The following is a 6,933-nucleotide window of genomic DNA, read 5'->3' as shown; positions in this document are numbered from 1 at the left end:
CTAACTTTATAATTAAAGCAGGAATAGTCCAAAACGCCCCTTAAATTACTAACAGAAATCCAACCCAGCCTAGGATTATGCAGTCTGTGACGGGCCGTCGTGCCTGCGATGGTCCGTCCTGCTGCTCCGTCACAGAGTTCAGAGACTAGATTTTTACCAAGAGTCTGTNGGTCCGTCCTGCCATTCCGTTACGAAGTTCAGAGAGTCGATTTTAGTACCCAAATTTCAGAATTCTAAGTGTTTTGGAACGAGACCCCCTCGACGGTCCGTCGTGCCCATGACGGTCCGTCGTGGGATCCGTCGTCTCAGCCAGTTTTTCCAGAAATAAAATCTGCAGCTCAAAACGACTAAACAGGTCGTTACACTAGTCCTCTGACAAATTTAATGTTTTTGTTGTCTTCTACAATAGGCTTATGTATAGAAACAAGTCCATCACATATGTCTTTGAATTCTTTCAGTTACACATCAAATTTTTTGATTCTTAGCTTAATGTTCTGCAAGTGTTTTTTAAGTTATAACTCTTCATCCTTTGTTGCTTGAAGGTAGGCTTCCTCCGAGAATTTCACATTTCCTTGGTCGTTAGGCAGCCCACAATGTAATATATACTTTCGTTAATTATATTTCCCGAGATTCAAGTTCTTAGCATAAAATATTGTTCATTCTATTTATTATCAGAAGCTTTCTCTTGTCCATTGATTGTCTTTTCATTTTATCTTTGATTGGAGTTTCAACTTCATTAGGTTTCTTTTTTGGAAAAACCTAGTTACCTTCATTATTTATATATCGGTTGTAGTGTGTGTGTTCTCTAGATAAAGATAAGATAATTAGTAGGCTTTCAGTTTGATAGGACACACAATCATAAGATAGTGCAACGAAGAAGCTGAAAGGGACATCTGTCGGTGAAGAGGAAGTCATTTGTTATTCAACAAGTTTAATGCAACATAGGTTTGTGTGTTTTACACTCTGATAACATGTAGATGCACACAACGTAGAGAGAATGGGTGATATTATATCTTGATGATAATTGTGTACAATATGTATGTTATTTATAAAATTACGTACGATCACAAGTAAAGTTTGAGAGTCCTATTACAATTGCAAATTTAAGGAGATACATCAGAGCTGGAATAGGATTAAGGTTAGAATACAAGGTATACAATTTATATTCTAACTCTAAATCAAAGCAGATCGATCTGATCTGGGACCCGACTTTCGAACTATGATTCAACCATGTCAATCAATCTGTGGCCCAATTTCGACACTTGAGCTGAGATTAAACCAAATCTTGAACCAAAACTCAACTCATACCCTAGACTCAGGACCGACTCGAACATCTGATTCAGGATTTGACCTTGAATCCTAACCCAAAACTCGACCTCAAATTAAGATCCAATCCCGAGTCGAATAGGAACTTGGGAGTTGAGTCTCAAACCGAGGTCGGGAATCCAGTGTCAAATAAAGAATTTGGAGTCGGATCTCGAATTAGTACCAGAAATCAATACACGAGACTTGAGTTAGGGTGAAAATTTGAGGTGTGATGTTAAAAAAAAAAATTAAAAAATGTTTTCCTTACTTTTTTGGAGTAAGTCAATTTTCTTAAATTTGAGAAAAATAAGTTGATTTAGAAAATAATTTGTTTCAATACATTTAAGCCACCAAACATGAAAAAGTTGAAAAACATTCCTTCATATCAAACACTCTAAGATCTTCATTAAGGAGTCGTTTTGTTGCTGTTAGAGTTATGCAAATACTAGTAATACATGTATTAGTCAAGCATATATTAGTAATACATGTATTCGTTATGCAGAACTTAGTTATGCAGGATTTAGTTATGCAAGATTTAGTTATGCAGGATTTATAACTTCTTTGGGTGTTGGTTTGTTATGTTAAAAGTTAATAAACATTATATACTTCTTAAAAATAAATTACTATTTTTGCTATTGAGTTTGACAAATCTATGAACGGTCAATTGTTGCTAGAACCTTTTACATTGCAACCCAAATCCCCTAATTCCATGCTTTCACTGCTTCAAAAAACCGAAAAGGTAAAAAAATAAAGTAGAAGAAATAATTAGCGTGAGACATATTCTCATCTATAAGGTACGTAAAAAATGTTCAATTTTATACCAATTACTCAATGTGATAAATTTTAGCAGTAACTAAGCTCAAGTAGATGCTATAGTTGAAATGACTAAAAACATAAAATTCTCTGGAAAGATGAACAATCATTCTAGATCTAGAAATGTGTAGAGAGGATTTGAAAGTTTTTTAAAGATAAGTGAAGTATATTTGATTTAGAGTGAAGGGTAAAGTTGTCAATTTAGATTTTTATTCATGTATTAGTTATAAAGTTATAACTTATTTCATCTACTATCCTGTATAAACTAATACATAAATTGACTCATAACTTATTCATGTACTCCCGCTGTCCTATTTACTTGTCCATATTTCCTCTTTTAGATGTCCCTATTTACTTGTCCATTTTGACAAATCAAGAAAGGACAAAAAAAATTTCCTATTAACCCTCATTTAAACTTCTTGAAAATTTCTAAGTTTTGATTCATACTTTTTGAAACCATATTTAATAAGGGAAAATTGTAACTTCACCATGTTAATTATTGTTATCTTAATATGTGTGTCTTTTTTAAAGTGGACAACTAAATACGGACAGAGGGAGTATTAGCAATGTAGATTTCTAATTTTCTAACCGTACATAGTATTTTGTGTGTTGAATTTTATACGTGACATAAATATGCTCCCAAACATGGTAAAACTTATGCAATATTTTATACTTGAATAACTCATGTCTTATCTAGTAACCAAACGAGTCCTAAGTGAAGACAAATAAGGCGTAAAAGTAAAAAGATAAATATTCTTATAGCCATAATTAAATGAGTACCATATAAGTTTTTTTCCCTCGTAAGGAATTCTCCCTTTATTTTGAATCCACATTTAGTAGAGAGATAAGATGATCTATCTTTGAGAAATATTTCAAAATGTCAATATTTTGATATTTAATAGGATTCAATGTCAACACTTTTAATATTTAGTAAAAATATTAAATTTTAAATCTATTATGTATCTTATTTAAATTTTCGTTATTTGTTTTAATTGAATGAATACAGTTGATAAATAACAAAAAGGAGAAATTTAGGGGAGAGAAGTTTTTTTAAAATAAGAATTCCTTAATAATTTCAGCGGTTACAAATTCGAAAACTAAAAGCTAATTGGTCTTGTCCATAGCTGATGAGTTCTCTCATCATCGATTATTCATATTTTGATTAATTTTTATTTCAATTTGTTGAGTATTATTTTAACGAAACGGGGTGACAAAATCGACGGCAAACAACTTTTGTATTTTTTTCTTAAAAGTGATGTTAGATTTTCTTTGTGAGTTTTTTTAATCATATTTAATAAATATTCACTACACCATTTTAGGTCTACGACAACACTAAATCTGGACAACGCTTATAAAGTGTTGCCTAAAATACTTTTGGGGACGTTTTTAAAGTGTAGCCAAAAATTTTGACTTTTAGTTACACTAATATTAGCAACACTTCTAAAGTGTACTCTTTAATGAGATAACCTACACTTTATAAGTGTTGTTATAGTTGGCAACAACTATTTACATAAATGGCCACACTTTTAAAGTGTGCTATTTTTATAATTATTAATACAACACATGAAAAATGTGGCCTTAGTGTTTTCCCCAAAATTTTATATTCCCTCTAACATTTTAACATTAAAATTTGATCTCCCTCCATTTTTATTTGGCCAAAAAAATAAAACATTAAAGAAATATTTAAAATAATAAAACATTAAAACAACAAAACGGGCAACATTACTGAAACTTCAGCTGAAACTTTCACTTTCAGCTGAAGAACAAATTTATGTTCAAAACTGAAGAACCCATTTGCAAGAACTGAAAAAGAGGATCGAAGAACGGAAGAAATCGATTTTCGTCACAAATTCTGTCAAAGTTCAGTTGAGAACACCATTTTCAGTCGAAGAATCAAAGAGCAATGTGATTCCTCTAAGGCGAACTGAAGAAGAAGATCCTCCTCTCCGAGCTTCGTTGTTCAAGATTGGAGAGCTGAAGAAGACGATTTTCTTCAAAGATTCTTGGGTAAAGTGTTGTTCCATCAGATTTTCTTTTGAAAGTTGAAAGAAAATGCTTCACAAATCAACTTGCTTCATATCTTAAAGCTTTAGGGTTGTTGGAATAGAGTTTATCAGGTAAGATATTTTATCTTCAAAAGTCTAAATTATAGCTCTAAGATTTTGATATTCTTTTGTGTCAGTCCAAAATTAAAGTTAGGGTTTTTATGACTTGTGTTATTGATACGAATTTTATTGATTTAGGGAGTTTAGTTTGTAGTTGTATGACGTATAAATGGGCAGATTATCTTTGACAGACTAATTTTTTCTCTTAAATGTTGAATGTAGAAGCTGAAGCTAAGTCCAAAGTATCCGAAGAACTGAGTTGTAGCTAAGTTATCTTTCTTCGAAGAACTGAAGTGTTGAAGCTGGTGATACCTATAATATTTTGTCCCTAATATAGATTTCGTCAAGTGTAAGTAGCTACTCTACATGAATTTGAAAAAGTTTTAATGTATGTTTTAATGTCACTGTTTTTTTAGTCTTTTTTAGTCTTCCTGAGTTCATGATTGTGCTCGTCTTAAGCTTGGTTTGTTCCTTTGTTAACAACATTGATTCTGTCTTGTAGCTATTTGCTGGTAAAATTTTTCTTTTTTCGACTACATGTCTTGAAGTGTCTAGAAGTCATTTTGTTGTTTGTCTAGTGCATTTTTCAAGTATAGATCAGAAACATTAGTTCAATATTGCTTAGTTGTTTTGGGATCAGCTCGTAGTATGAATTTGTTAAACTTGCTTTGTAGTTTGAGTTGCACTATATAGAAAATAAATCATATGCCTTAGAAATTGGAGATATAAGATATATTTTTCAAGTCTAGAACGGGTGGACTGGGAGCAGTAACTTGTGAGAGTCTTTTCTGCTAACTGTTACTAGCAATAACAGAATAAAAGTAGAAGATTTGTTTTTGTGGTATGGACAACTTGTTGGATTTTGGATATTGTTGAAAGTGAGGCTTGCTTCATCTAAGTTTTAGAAGAATTAGGAGAAGTTAGTGCAAACAAAATGGAGAGAAAGTTTTGTATGATGTTAAAGTTTGACCTATTTGATGAGTTAGATGCAACAGATGAGATAATAGCTTGTAACTTTCCAATTTCATTACATGTCAAGTTCTTCCATATAAAATAGTAGTAAATAGAATTGTAAAGACAGTCTATGGTCAAGTGCTTTTTTCCTCACTGACTATGTTTATCGGACTCTCCAAATATGTTATCACACCCATGCATGTGCTGATAAGTGAACTAGAAATCGGACTCTCCAAATTTGAGTTTCACTAGCTAAGTCTACTTTGTCCGAAAAAGTGAACTAAAAATCATCTTTTAAGACTGCATATTCTGCTATCTCCTGTTGTTCTGTTCCTCTTTAATATGAATTTTGTCATACATACATAAAGCTTACACTTCTGCTCCTTCGCATGTTTTAACTCTTCCAGCCAAGGACATATTTAAAAATGAGAAATTTGGGGTTGTTCTTTACACTTCTGCTCCTCACGATTTTCTTGTTGAATAGTGAATTCAAAAGCTCTAATTAGATGATTCATGCTATGTTACTTACCTAGTACTTATTGGATATCTTTTTTATAGTTTGAAGGTTGATCCACGCTGATCTTACTTGCGACTTGTACCACTTCCATGGATCAGATGAATTGATTGAAAAAAAATATAATGAAATATGACTTGACAAGTGTAGCATGTGCTAATGAGATAATCATCTCATTTTGGTATATTGAGGTCAGTTTATTCTCCATGTCTTTTTATGTAAACATGAATATATAACTTCTTAAATGTCTTTAATTTATAGGACACATAGTAGAAATAAGGTATTAAAACTAGCATCTCTCACTTTTAGGACATGAAGTAACTCATCAAGTATGTAAAAGAATACTGAATTAAAATAAGTGATAGATACAACATTTAATATTATCCATTTCCTTTATCAAATTATGTGAAAGTTTCTGCTTTGTCACGATATATGTTGGATATGATATCCATTTCCTTTATACAGTCAATGGCATAGTGACAAAATTTACTATAGAAAATGCGACGAAGACTAGGATAGTAATTGCAGATAGAGACATACATATATTGGGATCGTTTTTGAACATTAAGATTGCTAGAGATTAACTTTGTAGTCTCATTATGGGGTCTTCCGCTGATAAGGTTTATTACAAGGTCAGAGTTGTTATTGCCGAGTCGAGATGCTTTGTTTTTTCTTTTTGTTTTATAGGATGTTTAAGTATCAAAGTTTGATTTTGTTTGAAATTATTGGATCTTGAGATTTTGACCAAGTTCTGTCTTTTTCAAAAGATGAACATTTTAAGTATGGAGTGATTATATGTGTACTAGGCGATGACCATATAATTTTGGTTTCATGGTTATATCTTTGTGTTATCTTATCTATGCTAATGTTATAATTATTCGTACTTCTTATGTGGTTTGTTAGACTATAATATGATTATTTCAATAAGATTAGTTAGGTTGCCAGTGCACATTGTGGTTTGAAGACTTGATTTTACTTTTGATAACAAACTTAAACTTTTTGATTGCTTAACTACTCATCTCAGAGCAAATTAGAATAGTTTGAGACCATTTTGTTGGTGTCTATAATTTTCAGAATTATTGTGTGGATTGTTCTGGTCTATGTTTCTTCCCTACTGTACATGCCAGATATGATCATAAGAGTCTGTGTTTCTTCCCACTTTATATGACAGATATGCTCATAAGACAACACATCTGCATAGACATATTTTTTGTGAAGTAAGAAGGATGTCATTAATAAAGC

This window comes from Solanum pennellii, chromosome 4 (assembly GCF_001406875.1).
Source record: "Solanum pennellii chromosome 4, SPENNV200".
NCBI lineage: Eukaryota > Viridiplantae > Streptophyta > Magnoliopsida > Solanales > Solanaceae > Solanum > Solanum pennellii.
This window is presented reverse-complemented; position numbering follows the sequence as displayed.